The sequence below is a fragment of the Hyla sarda genome, unplaced genomic scaffold, assembly GCF_029499605.1.
Source record: "Hyla sarda isolate aHylSar1 unplaced genomic scaffold, aHylSar1.hap1 scaffold_517, whole genome shotgun sequence".
Lineage (NCBI taxonomy): Eukaryota > Metazoa > Chordata > Amphibia > Anura > Hylidae > Hyla > Hyla sarda.
In genome coordinates, this window is record NW_026610528.1 from 132,701 (window position 1) to 154,912 (window position 22,212).

At 46.2% G+C, this 22,212-nt stretch overlaps 8 non-coding genes and 2 pseudogenes across 8 annotated transcripts; all 10 read left to right on the top strand.

Moving 5' to 3' along the window:
• The first annotated feature begins 2,002 nt into the window (after positions 1–2,002).
• Positions 2,003–2,193, top strand: LOC130338358 (U2 spliceosomal RNA). Its single transcript, XR_008879072.1, has one exon. It is a non-coding gene; the product is annotated as a U2 spliceosomal RNA (small nuclear RNA).
• A 2,090-nt stretch (positions 2,194–4,283) lies between these two features.
• On the top strand, positions 4,284–4,474 carry LOC130338359 (U2 spliceosomal RNA). The gene has a single exon (XR_008879073.1). It is a non-coding gene; the product is annotated as a U2 spliceosomal RNA (small nuclear RNA).
• A 2,580-nt stretch (positions 4,475–7,054) lies between these two features.
• On the top strand, positions 7,055–7,245 carry LOC130338360 (U2 spliceosomal RNA). The gene has a single exon (XR_008879074.1). It is a non-coding gene; the product is annotated as a U2 spliceosomal RNA (small nuclear RNA).
• A 2,072-nt stretch (positions 7,246–9,317) lies between these two features.
• On the top strand, positions 9,318–9,508 carry LOC130338362 (U2 spliceosomal RNA). Its single transcript, XR_008879075.1, has one exon. It is a non-coding gene; the product is annotated as a U2 spliceosomal RNA (small nuclear RNA).
• Positions 9,509–11,598: 2,090 nt separating this feature from the next.
• LOC130338363 (U2 spliceosomal RNA) lies at positions 11,599–11,789 on the top strand. The gene has a single exon (XR_008879076.1). It is a non-coding gene; the product is annotated as a U2 spliceosomal RNA (small nuclear RNA).
• A 2,086-nt stretch (positions 11,790–13,875) lies between these two features.
• LOC130338257 (U2 spliceosomal RNA) lies at positions 13,876–14,066 on the top strand. The gene has a single exon (XR_008878989.1). It is a non-coding gene; the product is annotated as a U2 spliceosomal RNA (small nuclear RNA).
• A 2,090-nt stretch (positions 14,067–16,156) lies between these two features.
• Positions 16,157–16,347, top strand: LOC130338258 (U2 spliceosomal RNA). The gene has a single exon (XR_008878990.1). It is a non-coding gene; the product is annotated as a U2 spliceosomal RNA (small nuclear RNA).
• A 2,094-nt stretch (positions 16,348–18,441) lies between these two features.
• Positions 18,442–18,632, top strand: LOC130338259 (U2 spliceosomal RNA). Its single transcript, XR_008878991.1, has one exon. It is a non-coding gene; the product is annotated as a U2 spliceosomal RNA (small nuclear RNA).
• A 2,092-nt stretch (positions 18,633–20,724) lies between these two features.
• Positions 20,725–20,884, top strand: LOC130338313 (U2 spliceosomal RNA; annotated as a pseudogene).
• Positions 20,885–21,570: 686 nt separating this feature from the next.
• On the top strand, positions 21,571–21,750 carry LOC130338301 (U2 spliceosomal RNA; annotated as a pseudogene).
• The last annotated feature ends 462 nt before the right edge of the window (positions 21,751–22,212 follow it).

Sequence of the window (22,212 nt, forward strand, 5' to 3'; positions counted from 1 at the left end):
GCTGCAGCCAATAAACAAAAGGTGGTGCTGCTGCTGCTTCTGCTGCTTCTGCTTCTGCTTGTGTCTGGCCCCTGTTGGAGCGTCCAGGCACAGGACTTCTGCTGCTGCTGACTAAATGGCCTCCTTAATTGGATCATTTGAGTAGCCAGCACACCTGTGCAGGTAGGGCATGACATGATAGGCAGCTGCCTTGATAGCGGGTGGGTGCTGAATGTTCCTAATTGACAAAATAAGATTAATGCTTATGAAGAAATATAAAATCTCATCCCTTCCCCAATATCGCGCCACACCCCTACCCCTTAATTCCCTGGTTGAACGTGATGGACATATGTCTTTTTTCGACCGTACTAACTATGTAACTATGTAACATAACATGGGGGGGGGGGGGGGTCTCCTGGCTGTTCACACAGGTGTGTCATTGCTGTACATTGACCATGCATTGCTTCTGTGGTATTGCAAAGGCAAAGACAAATGCTTCCAGCCATCCATTGCACTAATGGATTGGTCATCAGCTGGCTGTCTATGTCCCGCATCAATATAGACCAAAGTACAGAGGGTTAGGCTATGCTATTGTGCACCTACCTGATGCATCAGAAGGTGCGAGGCCCTTGCTAAATTCTGTGCACAGACTTTGAGATCTATGCTTTAGACTGTATCTAAACCTGCTCCAACATGGACTGACATTCTGGCCTACTTTCAGCCGATGCGACTTGTCTGTCGCTGAACAGTCGCTTTTTATGTATTCAGCACCTATGTATAATGTTGTAAAAATGCTCTAGAAGCTAAAGTCGCAGAAATGTCACACATATTTGGCCTGCAACTTTCTGTGCGACAAATTCAGACAGGAAAAATCAGTATAAATCCTTAGAAAATTATCCCCCAGTGTCTCCATCTGCTGGCGGTATTGAATAAGCATTGCTGCACTGATGGGGTATGCATTAGACGAAAAAAAAGAAGAAAAAGAAGAATAATACGCCCAGAAAAGAGGCGAAAAGGAGAAAAACGTAAAAAAACGTGAAAAAAAAGTAAGAGGAAGAGAAGGGAAAAAAAGGTGGAAATGGGTTTAAAAGTGATTTCGGCGGAGAAATATATATATATATATATATATATATATATATATATATATATATGCGCACACACACACATAGATATAAACGTATTCTCCGTTGAGATATTGCAGCCGCTGCTGTGTCCAGGCCCAGGAGCCTTAGCACTGTGCTGTGATGTCACTCAATACCACTGACATCACTAGGTGTAAACAACATCTCTCCTTTGCTGTGTATGTGACTATGGAGCTGTTTGGTGATGTCGTCTATTACGGCCTTCATAGAAGCAACAGGAGATTGTTGCATCCATCTTGAACCCTCAGAACTACAGTGCTATGATGTCACTCACTTCCACAGGCCTTGCAGAGTGTAAACAACAACAACCCAGCTTTGTTGTGTATGTAACCAAAGGGATTTGTGATGTCACCTAGAACCTTCACAGCAGCGACAGCTTTATGAGGAGCATCAGCACTGCTCTGCCTGAGCAGAACCATCACCGCCATAGGTTGTCAAATAACCCGGATTTAACCCACACAGGTAAGTCCAATGGGGTGCAGGCATGTCCTCTATGCTTACAGCTTCCCGTGGGTGTTGGTTTGATACCGTTTGGGGACAGCCAAGGAGGCATCTGCAGGCAACAAAGGTAGGTGTGTGCTTGTGTGTGTGTTTCCTATGCAGATCCTAAGCCCAGTGTCACATGCAAGTAGGAGGAGTAAGAAGGGTTCCTGGCAAATCCGGGTTATGGATTGCATTTAAAAAGGCCCCGTGGGAGTGCAATGGGCCCCTGTCTTGCTGCTTAGCAATAATGGTATGGGTTTAGGTTCTGCTGTGTGTACTGGTGGTTGACTGCCCCCCAGCCCAGAGTGTGCATGGAAAATTGTCTGGCAGCCTCCCTGACAGCAAGCAGTGATAGTGCCCATGAAGGGGACCTTGTTGGGCCCGCCCCTTTCACGGTTATCGCTTCTCGGCCTTTTGGCTAAGATCAAGTGTAGTATCTGTTCTTATCAGTTTAATATCTGATACGTCCCCTATCTGGGGACCATATATTAAATGGATTTTTGAGAACGGGGGCCGATTTCGAAGCTTGCTTCCGTCGCCCTATGCATTGACCCGATATGGCAGTATCTTCGGGTACAGTGCACCACCCCCTTACAGGGTTAAAAAGAAAGATTCCTACTTTCATTGCTACCTGCTTGCTGGCTAGCCAGCTAGCCAGCCCTGTGGGCCTTGCTGCTGCTGCAGCCAATAAACAAAAGGTGGTGCTGCTGCTGCTTCTGCTGCTTCTGCTTCTGCTTGTGTCTGGCCCCTGTTGGAGCGTCCAGGCACAGGACTTCTGCTGCTGCTGACTAAATGGCCTCCTTAATTGGATCATTTGAGTAGCCAGCACACCTGTGCAGGTAGGGCATGACATGATAGGCAGCTGCCTTGATAGCGGGTGGGTGCTGAATGTTCCTAATTGACAAAATAAGATTAATGCTTATGAAGAAATATAAAATCTCATCCCTTCCCCAATATCGCGCCACACCCCTACCCCTTAATTCCCTGGTTGAACGTGATGGACATATGTCTTTTTTCGACCGTACTAACTATGTAACTATGTAACATAACATGGGGGGGGGGGGGTCTCCTGGCTGTTCACACAGGTGTGTCATTGCTGTACATTGACCATGCATTGCTTCTGTGGTATTGCAAAGGCAAAGACAAATGCTTCCAGCCATCCATTGCACTAATGGATTGGTCATCAGCTGGCTGTCTATGTCCCGCATCAATATAGACCAAAGTACAGAGGGTTAGGCTATGCTATTGTGCACCTACCTGATGCATCAGAAGGTGCGAGGCCCTTGCTAAATTCTGTGCACAGACTTTGAGATCTATGCTTTAGACTGTATCTAAACCTGCTCCAACATGGACTGACATTCTGGCCTACTTTCAGCCGATGCGACTTGTCTGTCGCTGAACAGTCGCTTTTTATGTATTCAGCACCTATGTATAATGTTGTAAAAATGCTCTAGAAGCTAAAGTCGCAGAAATGTCACACATATTTGGCCTGCAACTTTCTGTGCGACAAATTCAGACAGGAAAAATCAGTATAAATCCTTAGAAAATTATCCCCCAGTGTCTCCATCTGCTGGCGGTATTGAATAAGCATTGCTGCACTGATGGGGTATGCATTAGACGAAAAAAAAGAAGAAAAAGAAGAATAATACGCCCAGAAAAGAGGCGAAAAGGAGAAAAACGTAAAAAAACGTGAAAAAAAAGTAAGAGGAAGAGAAGGGAAAAAAAGGTGGAAATGGGTTTAAAAGTGATTTCGGCGGAGAAATATATATATATATATATATATATATATATATATATATATATATGCGCGCACACACACACATAGATATAAACGTATTCTCCGTTGAGATATTGCAGCCGCTGCTGTGTCCAGGCCCAGGAGCCTTAGCACTGTGCTGTGATGTCACTCAATACCACTGACATCACTAGGTGTAAACAACATCTCTCCTTTGCTGTGTATGTGACTATGGAGCTGTTTGGTGATGTCGTCTATTACGGCCTTCATAGAAGCAACAGGAGATTGTTGCATCCATCTTGAACCCTCAGAACTACAGTGCTATGATGTCACTCACTTCCACAGGCCTTGCAGAGTGTAAACAACAACAACCCAGCTTTGTTGTGTATGTAACCAAAGGGATTTGTGATGTCACCTAGAACCTTCACAGCAGCGACAGCTTTATGAGGAGCATCAGCACTGCTCTGCCTGAGCAGAACCATCACCGCCATAGGTTGTCAAATAACCCGGATTTAACCCACACAGGTAAGTCCAATGGGGTGCAGGCATGTCCTCTATGCTTACAGCTTCCCGTGGGTGTTGGTTTGATACCGTTTGGGGACAGCCAAGGAGGCATCTGCAGGCAACAAAGGTAGGTGTGTGCTTGTGTGTGTGTTTCCTATGCAGATCCTAAGCCCAGTGTCACATGCAAGTAGGAGGAGTAAGAAGGGTTCCTGGCAAATCCGGGTTATGGATTGCATTTAAAAAGGCCCCGTGGGAGTGCAATGGGCCCCTGTCTTGCTGCTTAGCAATAATGGTATGGGTTTAGGTTCTGCTGTGTGTACTGGTGGTTGACTGCCCCCCAGCCCAGAGTGTGCATGGAAAATTGTCTGGCAGCCTCCCTGACAGCAAGCAGTGATAGTGCCCATGAAGGGGACCTTGTTGGGCCCGCCCCTTTCACGGTTATCGCTTCTCGGCCTTTTGGCTAAGATCAAGTGTAGTATCTGTTCTTATCAGTTTAATATCTGATACGTCCCCTATCTGGGGACCATATATTAAATGGATTTTTGAGAACGGGGGCCGATTTCGAAGCTTGCTTCCGTCGCCCTATGCATTGACCCGATATGGCAGTATCTTCGGGTACAGTGCACCACCCCCTTACAGGGTTAAAAAGAAAGATTCCTACTTTCATTGCTACCTGCTTGCTGGCTAGCCAGCTAGCCAGCCCTGTGGGCCTTGCTGCTGCTGCAGCCAATAAACAAAAGGTGGTGCTGCTGCTGCTTCTGCTGCTTCTGCTTCTGCTTGTGTCTGGCCCCTGTTGGAGCGTCCAGGCACAGGACTTCTGCTGCTGCTGACTAAATGGCCTCCTTAATTGGATCATTTGAGTAGCCAGCACACCTGTGCAGGTAGGGCATGACATGATAGGCAGCTGCCTTGATAGCGGGTGGGTGCTGAATGTTCCTAATTGACAAAATAAGATTAATGCTTATGAAGAAATATAAAATCTCATCCCTTCCCCAATATCGCGCCACACCCCTACCCCTTAATTCCCTGGTTGAACGTGATGGACATATGTCTTTTTTCGACCGTACTAACTATGTAACTATGTAACATAACATGGGGGGGGGGGGGTCTCCTGGCTGTTCACACAGGTGTGTCATTGCTGTACATTGACCATGCATTGCTTCTGTGGTATTGCAAAGGCAAAGACAAATGCTTCCAGCCATCCATTGCACTAATGGATTGGTCATCAGCTGGCTGTCTATGTCCCGCATCAATATAGACCAAAGTACAGAGGGTTAGGCTATGCTATTGTGCACCTACCTGATGCATCAGAAGGTGCGAGGCCCTTGCTAAATTCTGTGCACAGACTTTGAGATCTATGCTTTAGACTGTATCTAAACCTGCTCCAACATGGACTGACATTCTGGCCTACTTTCAGCCGATGCGACTTGTCTGTCGCTGAACAGTCGCTTTTTATGTATTCAGCACCTATGTATAATGTTGTAAAAATGCTCTAGAAGCTAAAGTCGCAGAAATGTCACACATATTTGGCCTGCAACTTTCTGTGCGACAAATTCAGACAGGAAAAATCAGTATAAATCCTTAGAAAATTATCCCCCAGTGTCTCCATCTGCTGGCGGTATTGAATAAGCATTGCTGCACTGATGGGGTATGCATTAGACGAAAAAAAAGAAGAAAAAGAAGAATAATACGCCCAGAAAAGAGGCGAAAAGGAGAAAAACGTAAAAAAACGTGAAAAAAAAGTAAGAGGAAGAGAAGGGAAAAAAAGGTGGAAATGGGTTTAAAAGTGATTTCGGCGGAGAAATATATATATATATATATATATATATATATATATATATATATATATATATATATGCGCACACACACACATAGATATAAACGTATTCTCCGTTGAGATATTGCAGCCGCTGCTGTGTCCAGGCCCAGGAGCCTTAGCACTGTGCTGTGATGTCACTCAATACCACTGACATCACTAGGTGTAAACAACATCTCTCCTTTGCTGTGTATGTGACTATGGAGCTGTTTGGTGATGTCGTCTATTACGGCCTTCATAGAAGCAACAGGAGATTGTTGCATCCATCTTGAACCCTCAGAACTACAGTGCTATGATGTCACTCATAGTGTTGAGCGGCATAGGCCATATTCGAATTCGCGAATATTCGCGAATATATGGACGAATATTCGTCATATATTCGCGAATATTCGCATATTCGTTATATTCTCGTATTATTTTCGCATATGCGAATATTCGCGTATGCGAAAATTAGCATATGTGAATATTAGCAAATACAAAATTAGCATACGCGCAAATTCGCATATGCGAAAATTAGCATATGCGAATTTTCTCATATGCGAATTTTCGCACGCCAGTCTCACACAGTAGTATTAGAGCCTTCTTTACACCACACGAGCTGGAAGCAGAGAGGGATGATCACTGTGATGTGTACTGTGGAGAAAAAAAAAAACGAAAAAAAAAAAAACGAATATTCGTAATTACGAATATATAGCGCTATATTCGCGAAATTCGCGAATTCGCGAATATGCGATATTCGCGAATAATATTCGAATTGCGAATATTCGCGAGCAACACTAGTCACTCACTTCCACAGGCCTTGCAGAGTGTAAACAACAACAACCCAGCTTTGTTGTGTATGTAACCAAAGGGATTTGTGATGTCACCTAGAACCTTCACAGCAGCGACAGCTTTATGAGGAGCATCAGCACTGCTCTGCCTGAGCAGAACCATCACCGCCATAGGTTGTCAAATAACCCGGATTTAACCCACACAGGTAAGTCCAATGGGGTGCAGGCATGTCCTCTATGCTTACAGCTTCCCGTGGGTGTTGGTTTGATACCGTTTGGGGACAGCCAAGGAGGCATCTGCAGGCAACAAAGGTAGGTGTGTGCTTGTGTGTGTGTTTCCTATGCAGATCCTAAGCCCAGTGTCACATGCAAGTAGGAGGAGTAAGAAGGGTTCCTGGCAAATCCGGGTTATGGATTGCATTTAAAAAGGCCCCGTGGGAGTGCAATGGGCCCCTGTCTTGCTGCTTAGCAATAATGGTATGGGTTTAGGTTCTGCTGTGTGTACTGGTGGTTGACTGCCCCCCAGCCCAGAGTGTGCATGGAAAATTGTCTGGCAGCCTCCCTGACAGCAAGCAGTGATAGTGCCCATGAAGGGGACCTTGTTGGGCCCGCCCCTTTCACGGTTATCGCTTCTCGGCCTTTTGGCTAAGATCAAGTGTAGTATCTGTTCTTATCAGTTTAATATCTGATACGTCCCCTATCTGGGGACCATATATTAAATGGATTTTTGAGAACGGGGGCCGATTTCGAAGCTTGCTTCCGTCGCCCTATGCATTGACCCGATATGGCAGTATCTTCGGGTACAGTGCACCACCCCCTTACAGGGTTAAAAAGAAAGATTCCTACTTTCATTGCTACCTGCTTGCTGGCTAGCCAGCTAGCCAGCCCTGTGGGCCTTGCTGCTGCTGCAGCCAATAAACAAAAGGTGGTGCTGCTTCTGCTTCTGCTTGTGTCTGGCCCCTGTTGGAGCGTCCAGGCACAGGACTTCTGCTGCTGCTGACTAAATGGCCTCCTTAATTGGATCATTTGAGTAGCCAGCACACCTGTGCAGGTAGGGCATGACATGATAGGCAGCTGCCTTGATAGCGGGTGGGTGCTGAATGTTCCTAATTGACAAAATAAGATTAATGCTTATGAAGAAATATAAAATCTCATCCCTTCCCCAATATCGCGCCACACCCCTACCCCTTAATTCCCTGGTTGAACGTGATGGACATATGTCTTTTTTCGACCGTACTAACTATGTAACTATGTAACATAACATGGGGGGGGGGGGGGTCTCCTGGCTGTTCACACAGGTGTGTCATTGCTGTACATTGACCATGCATTGCTTCTGTGGTATTGCAAAGGCAAAGACAAATGCTTCCAGCCATCCATTGCACTAATGGATTGGTCATCAGCTGGCTGTCTATGTCCCGCATCAATATAGACCAAAGTACAGAGGGTTAGGCTATGCTATTGTGCACCTACCTGATGCATCAGAAGGTGCGAGGCCCTTGCTAAATTCTGTGCACAGACTTTGAGATCTATGCTTTAGACTGTATCTAAACCTGCTCCAACATGGACTGACATTCTGGCCTACTTTCAGCCGATGCGACTTGTCTGTCGCTGAACAGTCGCTTTTTATGTATTCAGCACCTATGTATAATGTTGTAAAAATGCTCTAGAAGCTAAAGTCGCAGAAATGTCACACATATTTGGCCTGCAACTTTCTGTGCGACAAATTCAGACAGGAAAAATCAGTATAAATCCTTAGAAAATTATCCCCCAGTGTCTCCATCTGCTGGCGGTATTGAATAAGCATTGCTGCACTGATGGGGTATGCATTAGACGAAAAAAAAGAAGAAAAAGAAGAATAATACGCCCAGAAAAGAGGCGAAAAGGAGAAAAACGTAAAAAAACGTGAAAAAAAAGTAAGAGGAAGAGAAGGGAAAAAAAGGTGGAAATGGGTTTAAAAGTGATTTCGGCGGAGAAATATATATATATATATATATATATATATATATATATATATATGCGCACACACACACATAGATATAAACGTATTCTCCGTTGAGATATTGCAGCCGCTGCTGTGTCCAGGCCCAGGAGCCTTAGCACTGTGCTGTGATGTCACTCAATACCACTGACATCACTAGGTGTAAACAACATCTCTCCTTTGCTGTGTATGTGACTATGGAGCTGTTTGGTGATGTCGTCTATTACGGCCTTCATAGAAGCAACAGGAGATTGTTGCATCCATCTTGAACCCTCAGAACTACAGTGCTATGATGTCACTCACTTCCACAGGCCTTGCAGAGTGTAAACAACAACAACCCAGCTTTGTTGTGTATGTAACCAAAGGGATTTGTGATGTCACCTAGAACCTTCACAGCAGCGACAGCTTTATGAGGAGCATCAGCACTGCTCTGCCTGAGCAGAACCATCACCGCCATAGGTTGTCAAATAACCCGGATTTAACCCACACAGGTAAGTCCAATGGGGTGCAGGCATGTCCTCTATGCTTACAGCTTCCCGTGGGTGTTGGTTTGATACCGTTTGGGGACAGCCAAGGAGGCATCTGCAGGCAACAAAGGTAGGTGTGTGCTTGTGTGTGTGTTTCCTATGCAGATCCTAAGCCCAGTGTCACATGCAAGTAGGAGGAGTAAGAAGGGTTCCTGGCAAATCCGGGTTATGGATTGCATTTAAAAAGGCCCCGTGGGAGTGCAATGGGCCCCTGTCTTGCTGCTTAGCAATAATGGTATGGGTTTAGGTTCTGCTGTGTGTACTGGTGGTTGACTGCCCCCCAGCCCAGAGTGTGCATGGAAAATTGTCTGGCAGCCTCCCTGACAGCAAGCAGTGATAGTGCCCATGAAGGGGACCTTGTTGGGCCCGCCCCTTTCACGGTTATCGCTTCTCGGCCTTTTGGCTAAGATCAAGTGTAGTATCTGTTCTTATCAGTTTAATATCTGATACGTCCCCTATCTGGGGACCATATATTAAATGGATTTTTGAGAACGGGGGCCGATTTCGAAGCTTGCTTCCGTCGCCCTATGCATTGACCCGATATGGCAGTATCTTCGGGTACAGTGCACCACCCCCTTACAGGGTTAAAAAGAAAGATTCCTACTTTCATTGCTACCTGCTTGCTGGCTAGCCAGCTAGCCAGCCCTGTGGGCCTTGCTGCTGCTGCAGCCAATAAACAAAAGGTGGTGCTGCTGCTGCTTCTGCTGCTTCTGCTTCTGCTTGTGTCTGGCCCCTGTTGGAGCGTCCAGGCACAGGACTTCTGCTGCTGCTGACTAAATGGCCTCCTTAATTGGATCATTTGAGTAGCCAGCACACCTGTGCAGGTAGGGCATGACATGATAGGCAGCTGCCTTGATAGCGGGTGGGTGCTGAATGTTCCTAATTGACAAAATAAGATTAATGCTTATGAAGAAATATAAAATCTCATCCCTTCCCCAATATCGCGCCACACCCCTACCCCTTAATTCCCTGGTTGAACGTGATGGACATATGTCTTTTTTCGACCGTACTAACTATGTAACTATGTAACATAACATGGGGGGGGGGGGGTCTCCTGGCTGTTCACACAGGTGTGTCATTGCTGTACATTGACCATGCATTGCTTCTGTGGTATTGCAAAGGCAAAGACAAATGCTTCCAGCCATCCATTGCACTAATGGATTGGTCATCAGCTGGCTGTCTATGTCCCGCATCAATATAGACCAAAGTACAGAGGGTTAGGCTATGCTATTGTGCACCTACCTGATGCATCAGAAGGTGCGAGGCCCTTGCTAAATTCTGTGCACAGACTTTGAGATCTATGCTTTAGACTGTATCTAAACCTGCTCCAACATGGACTGACATTCTGGCCTACTTTCAGCCGATGCGACTTGTCTGTCGCTGAACAGTCGCTTTTTATGTATTCAGCACCTATGTATAATGTTGTAAAAATGCTCTAGAAGCTAAAGTCGCAGAAATGTCACACATATTTGGCCTGCAACTTTCTGTGCGACAAATTCAGACAGGAAAAATCAGTATAAATCCTTAGAAAATTATCCCCCAGTGTCTCCATCTGCTGGCGGTATTGAATAAGCATTGCTGCACTGATGGGGTATGCATTAGACGAAAAAAAAGAAGAAAAAGAAGAATAATACGCCCAGAAAAGAGGCGAAAAGGAGAAAAACGTAAAAAAACGTGAAAAAAAAGTAAGAGGAAGAGAAGGGAAAAAAAGGTGGAAATGGGTTTAAAAGTGATTTCGGCGGAGAAATATATATATATATATATATATATATATATATATATATATATATATGCGCACACACACACATAGATATAAACGTATTCTCCGTTGAGATATTGCAGCCGCTGCTGTGTCCAGGCCCAGGAGCCTTAGCACTGTGCTGTGATGTCACTCAATACCACTGACATCACTAGGTGTAAACAACATCTCTCCTTTGCTGTGTATGTGACTATGGAGCTGTTTGGTGATGTCGTCTATTACGGCCTTCATAGAAGCAACAGGAGATTGTTGCATCCATCTTGAACCCTCAGAACTACAGTGCTATGATGTCACTCACTTCCACAGGCCTTGCAGAGTGTAAACAACAACAACCCAGCTTTGTTGTGTATGTAACCAAAGGGATTTGTGATGTCACCTAGAACCTTCACAGCAGCGACAGCTTTATGAGGAGCATCAGCACTGCTCTGCCTGAGCAGAACCATCACCGCCATAGGTTGTCAAATAACCCGGATTTAACCCACACAGGTAAGTCCAATGGGGTGCAGGCATGTCCTCTATGCTTACAGCTTCCCGTGGGTGTTGGTTTGATACCGTTTGGGGACAGCCAAGGAGGCATCTGCAGGCAACAAAGGTAGGTGTGTGCTTGTGTGTGTGTTTCCTATGCAGATCCTAAGCCCAGTGTCACATGCAAGTAGGAGGAGTAAGAAGGGTTCCTGGCAAATCCGGGTTATGGATTGCATTTAAAAAGGCCCCGTGGGAGTGCAATGGGCCCCTGTCTTGCTGCTTAGCAATAATGGTATGGGTTTAGGTTCTGCTGTGTGTACTGGTGGTTGACTGCCCCCCAGCCCAGAGTGTGCATGGAAAATTGTCTGGCAGCCTCCCTGACAGCAAGCAGTGATAGTGCCCATGAAGGGGACCTTGTTGGGCCCGCCCCTTTCACGGTTATCGCTTCTCGGCCTTTTGGCTAAGATCAAGTGTAGTATCTGTTCTTATCAGTTTAATATCTGATACGTCCCCTATCTGGGGACCATATATTAAATGGATTTTTGAGAACGGGGGCCGATTTCGAAGCTTGCTTCCGTCGCCCTATGCATTGACCCGATATGGCAGTATCTTCGGGTACAGTGCACCACCCCCTTACAGGGTTAAAAAGAAAGATTCCTACTTTCATTGCTACCTGCTTGCTGGCTAGCCAGCTAGCCAGCCCTGTGGGCCTTGCTGCTGCTGCAGCCAATAAACAAAAGGTGGTGCTGCTGCTGCTTCTGCTGCTTCTGCTTCTGCTTGTGTCTGGCCCCTGTTGGAGCGTCCAGGCACAGGACTTCTGCTGCTGCTGACTAAATGGCCTCCTTAATTGGATCATTTGAGTAGCCAGCACACCTGTGCAGGTAGGGCATGACATGATAGGCAGCTGCCTTGATAGCGGGTGGGTGCTGAATGTTCCTAATTGACAAAATAAGATTAATGCTTATGAAGAAATATAAAATCTCATCCCTTCCCCAATATCGCGCCACACCCCTACCCCTTAATTCCCTGGTTGAACGTGATGGACATATGTCTTTTTTCGACCGTACTAACTATGTAACTATGTAACATAACATGGGGGGGGGGGGGTCTCCTGGCTGTTCACACAGGTGTGTCATTGCTGTACATTGACCATGCATTGCTTCTGTGGTATTGCAAAGGCAAAGACAAATGCTTCCAGCCATCCATTGCACTAATGGATTGGTCATCAGCTGGCTGTCTATGTCCCGCATCAATATAGACCAAAGTACAGAGGGTTAGGCTATGCTATTGTGCACCTACCTGATGCATCAGAAGGTGCGAGGCCCTTGCTAAATTCTGTGCACAGACTTTGAGATCTATGCTTTAGACTGTATCTAAACCTGCTCCAACATGGACTGACATTCTGGCCTACTTTCAGCCGATGCGACTTGTCTGTCGCTGAACAGTCGCTTTTTATGTATTCAGCACCTATGTATAATGTTGTAAAAATGCTCTAGAAGCTAAAGTCGCAGAAATGTCACACATATTTGGCCTGCAACTTTCTGTGCGACAAATTCAGACAGGAAAAATCAGTATAAATCCTTAGAAAATTATCCCCCAGTGTCTCCATCTGCTGGCGGTATTGAATATAAGCATTGCTGCACTGATGGGGTATGCATTAGACGAAAAAAAAGAAGAAAAAGAAGAATAATACGCCCAGAAAAGAGGCGAAAAGGAGAAAAACGTAAAAAAACGTGAAAAAAAAGTAAGAGGAAGAGAAGGGAAAAAAAGGTGGAAATGGGTTTAAAAGTGATTTCGGCGGAGAAATATATATATATATATATATATATATATATATATATATATGCGCACACACACACATAGATATAAACGTATTCTCCGTTGAGATATTGCAGCCGCTGCTGTGTCCAGGCCCAGGAGCCTTAGCACTGTGCTGTGATGTCACTCAATACCACTGACATCACTAGGTGTAAACAACATCTCTCCTTTGCTGTGTATGTGACTATGGAGCTGTTTGGTGATGTCGTCTATTACGGCCTTCATAGAAGCAACAGGAGATTGTTGCATCCATCTTGAACCCTCAGAACTACAGTGCTATGATGTCACTCACTTCCACAGGCCTTGCAGAGTGTAAACAACAACAACCCAGCTTTGTTGTGTATGTAACCAAAGGGATTTGTGATGTCACCTAGAACCTTCACAGCAGCGACAGCTTTATGAGGAGCATCAGCACTGCTCTGCCTGAGCAGAACCATCACCGCCATAGGTTGTCAAATAACCCGGATTTAACCCACACAGGTAAGTCCAATGGGGTGCAGGCATGTCCTCTATGCTTACAGCTTCCCGTGGGTGTTGGTTTGATACCGTTTGGGGACAGCCAAGGAGGCATCTGCAGGCAACAAAGGTAGGTGTGTGCTTGTGTGTGTGTTTCCTATGCAGATCCTAAGCCCAGTGTCACATGCAAGTAGGAGGAGTAAGAAGGGTTCCTGGCAAATCCGGGTTATGGATTGCATTTAAAAAGGCCCCGTGGGAGTGCAATGGGCCCCTGTCTTGCTGCTTAGCAATAATGGTATGGGTTTAGGTTCTGCTGTGTGTACTGGTGGTTGACTGCCCCCCAGCCCAGAGTGTGCATGGAAAATTGTCTGGCAGCCTCCCTGACAGCAAGCAGTGATAGTGCCCATGAAGGGGACCTTGTTGGGCCCGCCCCTTTCACGGTTATCGCTTCTCGGCCTTTTGGCTAAGATCAAGTGTAGTATCTGTTCTTATCAGTTTAATATCTGATACGTCCCCTATCTGGGGACCATATATTAAATGGATTTTTGAGAACGGGGGCCGATTTCGAAGCTTGCTTCCGTCGCCCTATGCATTGACCCGATATGGCAGTATCTTCGGGTACAGTGCACCACCCCCTTACAGGGTTAAAAAGAAAGATTCCTACTTTCATTGCTACCTGCTTGCTGGCTAGCCAGCTAGCCAGCCCTGTGGGCCTTGCTGCTGCTGCAGCCAATAAACAAAAGGTGGTGCTGCTGCTGCTTCTGCTGCTTCTGCTTCTGCTTGTGTCTGGCCCCTGTTGGAGCGTCCAGGCACAGGACTTCTGCTGCTGCTGACTAAATGGCCTCCTTAATTGGATCATTTGAGTAGCCAGCACACCTGTGCAGGTAGGGCATGACATGATAGGCAGCTGCCTTGATAGCGGGTGGGTGCTGAATGTTCCTAATTGACAAAATAAGATTAATGCTTATGAAGAAATATAAAATCTCATCCCTTCCCCAATATCGCGCCACACCCCTACCCCTTAATTCCCTGGTTGAACGTGATGGACATATGTCTTTTTTCGACCGTACTAACTATGTAACTATGTAACATAACATGGGGGGGGGGGGGGGTCTCCTGGCTGTTCACACAGGTGTGTCATTGCTGTACATTGACCATGCATTGCTTCTGTGGTATTGCAAAGGCAAAGACAAATGCTTCCAGCCATCCATTGCACTAATGGATTGGTCATCAGCTGGCTGTCTATGTCCCGCATCAATATAGACCAAAGTACAGAGGGTTAGGCTATGCTATTGTGCACCTACCTGATGCATCAGAAGGTGCGAGGCCCTTGCTAAATTCTGTGCACAGACTTTGAGATCTATGCTTTAGACTGTATCTAAACCTGCTCCAACATGGACTGACATTCTGGCCTACTTTCAGCCGATGCGACTTGTCTGTCGCTGAACAGTCGCTTTTTATGTATTCAGCACCTATGTATAATGTTGTAAAAATGCTCTAGAAGCTAAAGTCGCAGAAATGTCACACATATTTGGCCTGCAACTTTCTGTGCGACAAATTCAGACAGGAAAAATCAGTATAAATCCTTAGAAAATTATCCCCCAGTGTCTCCATCTGCTGGCGGTATTGAATAAGCATTGCTGCACTGATGGGGTATGCATTAGACGAAAAAAAAGAAGAAAAAGAAGAATAATACGCCCAGAAAAGAGGCGAAAAGGAGAAAAACGTAAAAAAACGTGAAAAAAAAGTAAGAGGAAGAGAAGGGAAAAAAAGGTGGAAATGGGTTTAAAAGTGATTTCGGCGGAGAAATATATATATATATATATATATATATATATATATATATATATATGCGCACACACACACATAGATATAAACGTATTCTCCGTTGAGATATTGCAGCCGCTGCTGTGTCCAGGCCCAGGAGCCTTAGCACTGTGCTGTGATGTCACTCAATACCACTGACATCACTAGGTGTAAACAACATCTCTCCTTTGCTGTGTATGTGACTATGGAGCTGTTTGGTGATGTCGTCTATTACGGCCTTCATAGAAGCAACAGGAGATTGTTGCATCCATCTTGAACCCTCAGAACTACAGTGCTATGATGTCACTCACTTCCACAGGCCTTGCAGAGTGTAAACAACAACAACCCAGCTTTGTTGTGTATGTAACCAAAGGGATTTGTGATGTCACCTAGAACCTTCACAGCAGCGACAGCTTTATGAGGAGCATCAGCACTGCTCTGCCTGAGCAGAACCATCACCGCCATAGGTTGTCAAATAACCCGGATTTAACCCACACAGGTAAGTCCAATGGGGTGCAGGCATGTCCTCTATGCTTACAGCTTCCCGTGGGTGTTGGTTTGATACCGTTTGGGGACAGCCAAGGAGGCATCTGCAGGCAACAAAGGTAGGTGTGTGCTTGTGTGTGTGTTTCCTATGCAGATCCTAAGCCCAGTGTCACATGCAAGTAGGAGGAGTAAGAAGGGTTCCTGGCAAATCCGGGTTATGGATTGCATTTAAAAAGGCCCCGTGGGAGTGCAATGGGCCCCTGTCTTGCTGCTTAGCAATAATGGTATGGGTTTAGGTTCTGCTGTGTGTACTGGTGGTTGACTGCCCCCCAGCCCAGAGTGTGCATGGAAAATTGTCTGGCAGCCTCCCTGACAGCAAGCAGTGATAGTGCCCATGAAGGGGACCTTGTTGGGCCCGCCCCTTTCACGGTTATCGCTTCTCGGCCTTTTGGCTAAGATCAAGTGTAGTATCTGTTCTTATCAGTTTAATATCTGATACGTCCCCTATCTGGGGACCATATATTAAATGGATTTTTGAGAACGGGGGCCGATTTCGAAGCTTGCTTCCGTCGCCCTATGCATTGACCCGATATGGCAGTATCTTCGGGTACAGTGCACCACCCCCTTACAGGGTTAAAAAGAAAGATTCCTACTTTCATTGCTACCTGCTTGCTGGCTAGCCAGCTAGCCAGCCCTGTGGGCCTTGCTGCTGCTGCAGCCAATAAACAAAAGGTGGTGCTGCTGCTGCTTCTGCTGCTTCTGCTTCTGCTTGTGTCTGGCCCCTGTTGGAGCGTCCAGGCACAGGACTTCTGCTGCTGCTGACTAAATGGCCTCCTTAATTGGATCATTTGAGTAGCCAGCACACCTGTGCAGGTAGGGCATGACATGATAGGCAGCTGCCTTGATAGCGGGTGGGTGCTGAATGTTCCTAATTGACAAAATAAGATTAATGCTTATGAAGAAATATAAAATCTCATCCCTTCCCCAATATCGCGCCACACCCCTACCCCTTAATTCCCTGGTTGAACGTGATGGACATATGTCTTTTTTCGACCGTACTAACTATGTAACTATGTAACATAACATGGGGGGGGGGGGGGGTCTCCTGGCTGTTCACACAGGTGTGTCATTGCTGTACATTGACCATGCATTGCTTCTGTGGTATTGCAAAGGCAAAGACAAATGCTTCCAGCCATCCATTGCACTAATGGATTGGTCATCAGCTGGCTGTCTATGTCCCGCATCAATATAGACCAAAGTACAGAGGGTTAGGCTATGCTATTGTGCACCTACCTGATGCATCAGAAGGTGCGAGGCCCTTGCTAAATTCTGTGCACAGACTTTGAGATCTATGCTTTAGACTGTATCTAAACCTGCTCCAACATGGACTGACATTCTGGCCTACTTTCAGCCGATGCGACTTGTCTGTCGCTGAACAGTCGCTTTTTATGTATTCAGCACCTATGTATAATGTTGTAAAAATGCTCTAGAAGCTAAAGTCGCAGAAATGTCACACATATTTGGCCTGCAACTTTCTGTGCGACAAATTCAGACAGGAAAAATCAGTATAAATCCTTAGAAAATTATCCCCCAGTGTCTCCATCTGCTGGCGGTATTGAATAAGCATTGCTGCACTGATGGGGTATGCATTAGACGAAAAAAAAGAAGAAAAAGAAGAATAATACGCCCAGAAAAGAGGCGAAAAGGAGAAAAACGTAAAAAAACGTGAAAAAAAAGTAAGAGGAAGAGAAGGGAAAAAAAGGTGGAAATGGGTTTAAAAGTGATTTCGGCGGAGAAATATATATATATATATATATATATATATATATATATATATATATATATGCGCACACACACACATAGATATAAACGTATTCTCCGTTGAGATATTGCAGCCGCTGCTGTGTCCAGGCCCAGGAGCCTTAGCACTGTGCTGTGATGTCACTCAATACCACTGACATCACTAGGTGTAAACAACATCTCTCCTTTGCTGTGTATGTGACTATGGAGCTGTTTGGTGATGTCGTCTATTACGGCCTTCATAGAAGCAACAGGAGATTGTTGCATCCATCTTGAACCCTCAGAACTACAGTGCTATGATGTCACTCACTTCCACAGGCCTTGCAGAGTGTAAACAACAACAACCCAGCTTTGTTGTGTATGTAACCAAAGGGATTTGTGATGTCACCTAGAACCTTCACAGCAGCGACAGCTTTATGAGGAGCATCAGCACTGCTCTGCCTGAGCAGAACCATCACCGCCATAGGTTGTCAAATAACCCGGATTTAACCCACACAGGTAAGTCCAATGGGGTGCAGGCATGTCCTCTATGCTTACAGCTTCCCGTGGGTGTTGGTTTGATACCGTTTGGGGACAGCCAAGGAGGCATCTGCAGGCAACAAAGGTAGGTGTGTGCTTGTGTGTGTGTTTCCTATGCAGATCCTAAGCCCAGTGTCACATGCAAGTAGGAGGAGTAAGAAGGGTTCCTGGCAAATCCGGGTTATGGATTGCATTTAAAAAGGCCCCGTGGGAGTGCAATGGGCCCCTGTCTTGCTGCTTAGCAATAATGGTATGGGTTTAGGTTCTGCTGTGTGTACTGGTGGTTGACTGCCCCCCAGCCCAGAGTGTGCATGGAAAATTGTCTGGCAGCCTCCCTGACAGCAAGCAGTGATAGTGCCCATGAAGGGGACCTTGTTGGGCCCGCCCCTTTCACGGTTATCGCTTCTCGGCCTTTTGGCTAAGATCAAGTGTAGTATCTGTTCTTATCAGTTTAATATCTGATACGTCCCCTATCTGGGGACCATATATTAAATGGATTTTTGAGAACGGGGGCCGATTTCGAAGCTTGCTTCCGTCGCCCTATGCATTGACCCGATATGGCAGTATCTTCGGGTACAGTGCACCACCCCCTTACAGGGTTAAAAAGAAAGATTCCTACTTTCATTGCTACCTGCTTGCTGGCTAGCCAGCTAGCCAGCCCTGTGGGCCTTGCTGCTGCTGCAGCCAATAAACAAAAGGTGGTGCTGCTGCTGCTTCTGCTGCTTCTGCTTCTGCTTGTGTCTGGCCCCTGTTGGAGCGTCCAGGCACAGGACTTCTGCTGCTGCTGACTAAATGGCCTCCTTAATTGGATCATTTGAGTAGCCAGCACACCTGTGCAGGTAGGGCATGACATGATAGGCAGCTGCCTTGATAGCGGGTGGGTGCTGAATGTTCCTAATTGACAAAATAAGATTAATGCTTATGAAGAAATATAAAATCTCATCCCTTCCCCAATATCGCGCCACACCCCTACCCCTTAATTCCCTGGTTGAACGTGATGGACATATGTCTTTTTTCGACCGTACTAACTATGTAACTATGTAACATAACATGGGGGGGGGGGGGGGTCTCCTGGCTGTTCACACAGGTGTGTCATTGCTGTACATTGACCATGCATTGCTTCTGTGGTATTGCAAAGGCAAAGACAAATGCTTCCAGCCATCCATTGCACTAATGGATTGGTCATCAGCTGGCTGTCTATGTCCCGCATCAATATAGACCAAAGTACAGAGGGTTAGGCTATGCTATTGTGCACCTACCTGATGCATCAGAAGGTGCGAGGCCCTTGCTAAATTCTGTGCACAGACTTTGAGATCTATGCTTTAGACTGTATCTAAACCTGCTCCAACATGGACTGACATTCTGGCCTACTTTCAGCCGATGCGACTTGTCTGTCGCTGAACAGTCGCTTTTTATGTATTCAGCACCTATGTATAATGTTGTAAAAATGCTCTAGAAGCTAAAGTCGCAGAAATGTCACACATATTTGGCCTGCAACTTTCTGTGCGACAAATTCAGACAGGAAAAATCAGTATAAATCCTTAGAAAATTATCCCCCAGTGTCTCCATCTGCTGGCGGTATTGAATAAGCATTGCTGCACTGATGGGGTATGCATTAGACGAAAAAAAAGAAGAAAAAGAAGAATAATACGCCCAGAAAAGAGGCGAAAAGGAGAAAAACGTAAAAAAACGTGAAAAAAAAGTAAGAGGAAGAGAAGGGAAAAAAAGGTGGAAATGGGTTTAAAAGTGATTTCGGCGGAGAAATATATATATATATATATATATATATATATATATATATATATATATGCGCACACACACACATAGATATAAACGTATTCTCCGTTGAGATATTGCAGCCGCTGCTGTGTCCAGGCCCAGGAGCCTTAGCACTGTGCTGTGATGTCACTCAATACCACTGACATCACTAGGTGTAAACAACATCTCTCCTTTGCTGTGTATGTGACTATGGAGCTGTTTGGTGATGTCGTCTATTACGGCCTTCATAGAAGCAACAGGAGATTGTTGCATCCATCTTGAACCCTCAGAACTACAGTGCTATGATGTCACTCACTTCCACAGGCCTTGCAGAGTGTAAACAACAACAACCCAGCTTTGTTGTGTATGTAACCAAAGGGATTTGTGATGTCACCTAGAACCTTCACAGCAGCGACAGCTTTATGAGGAGCATCAGCACTGCTCTGCCTGAGCAGAACCATCACCGCCATAGGTTGTCAAATAACCCGGATTTAACCCACACAGGTAAGTCCAATGGGGTGCAGGCATGTCCTCTATGCTTACAGCTTCCCGTGGGTGTTGGTTTGATACCGTTTGGGGACAGCCAAGGAGGCATCTGCAGGCAACAAAGGTAGGTGTGTGCTTGTGTGTGTGTTTCCTATGCAGATCCTAAGCCCAGTGTCACATGCAAGTAGGAGGAGTAAGAAGGGTTCCTGGCAAATCCGGGTTATGGATTGCATTTAAAAAGGCCCCGTGGGAGTGCAATGGGCCCCTGTCTTGCTGCTTAGCAATAATGGTATGGGTTTAGGTTCTGCTGTGTGTACTGGTGGTTGACTGCCCCCCAGCCCAGAGTGTGCATGGAAAATTGTCTGGCAGCCTCCCTGACAGCAAGCAGTGATAGTGCCCATGAAGGGGACCTTGTTGGGCCCGCCCCTTTCACGGTTATCGCTTCTCGGCCTTTTGGCTAAGATCAAGTGTAGTATCTGTTCTTATCAGTTTTCATGCTGGTTGGGATGGGTGCTGCATGGAGGATGCAGGTGTACCAGGGCTTTCCGGGGCTGGTTCTGAGGAATCAGCTCGACGGCTGCCCCGATGTGACCTGTTCCCTCCGGGTCTCGCCATGAGGCTGAGAGGGTCTAGAGCCGAGGTACTTTTGTGCCTCGGGGAGTGGTGACCCCGAGGTGCCGAAACTCACTGGGAGAATAGACTCACTGAGTTGAAGCACGGGCACCATAATCTCTTCACCTTGTGGCACTCACCTCTTGATTCCCGGCCTTCTGGCTAGGATCAGAGAAATTTTTATAGATCCGGCCGGATGTCCGGGCAGTATATCTGCACACATTCACTTATTTATTTCTTTTTTGTCTCACTGTGTCACTTTTTGCGTGTTGTGTGTTCACAGGATTTGTCAGGATGCGGTAGCCCTTCTGGGTGTCCCTCCTGGCGGTCTAGGGGAGGTGTGTGTGGCCATTAGGTTCCGCACCTCCCTGCAAACACCCCGGGTACTCCTGCTTTGGCAGGGTACCTACCGTAATCGGCTCTGCGGGCAGATACCTTGGCCAACGCCAAGGGGGATGCCGGGAGCATTTGTGGTCCCCTAGTAGCTTCGGCGAAAAGGGACATCGAACCTGGAACCTCGCAGGTACCTTTTGGTCCGGAGGTGAAGGGTAAGGTTTGTTGGGGGGCCTCTCTCCTATCGGAGAAGGGCTTGCGATAGACCGCATCCTTTGTGCACGTTTTTTTAGTGTAACACGTTTGCACTTTTTCTTGCACTTTGGGTGAATCGAAAGCACGTTCCTCGGCTTTAGATAAAAGAATCTGTTCTTATCAGTTTAATATCTGATACGTCCCCTATCTGGGGACCATATATTAAATGGATTTTTGAGAACGGGGGCCGATTTCGAAGCTTGCTTCCGTCGCCCTATGCATTGACCCGATATGGCAGTATCTTCGGGTACAGTGCACCACCCCCTTACAGGGTTAAAAAGAAAGATTCCTACTTTCATTGCTACCTGCTTGCTGGCTAGCCAGCTAGCCAGCCCTGTGGGCCTTGCTGCTGCTGCAGCCAATAAACAAAAGGTGGTGCTGCTGCTGCTTCTGCTGCTTCTGCTTCTGCTTGTGTCTGGCCCCTGTTGGAGCGTCCAGGCACAGGACTTCTGCTGCTGCTGACTAAATGGCCTCCTTAATTGGATCATTTGAGTAGCCAGCACACCTGTGCAGGTAGGGCATGACATGATAGGCAGCTGCCTTGATAGCGGGTGGGTGCTGAATGTTCCTAATTGACAAAATAAGATTAATGCTTATGAAGAAATATAAAATCTCATCCCTTCCCCAATATCGCGCCACACCCCTACCCCTTAATTCCCTGGTTGAACGTGATGGACATATGTCTTTTTTCGACCGTACTAACTATGTAACTATGTAACATAACA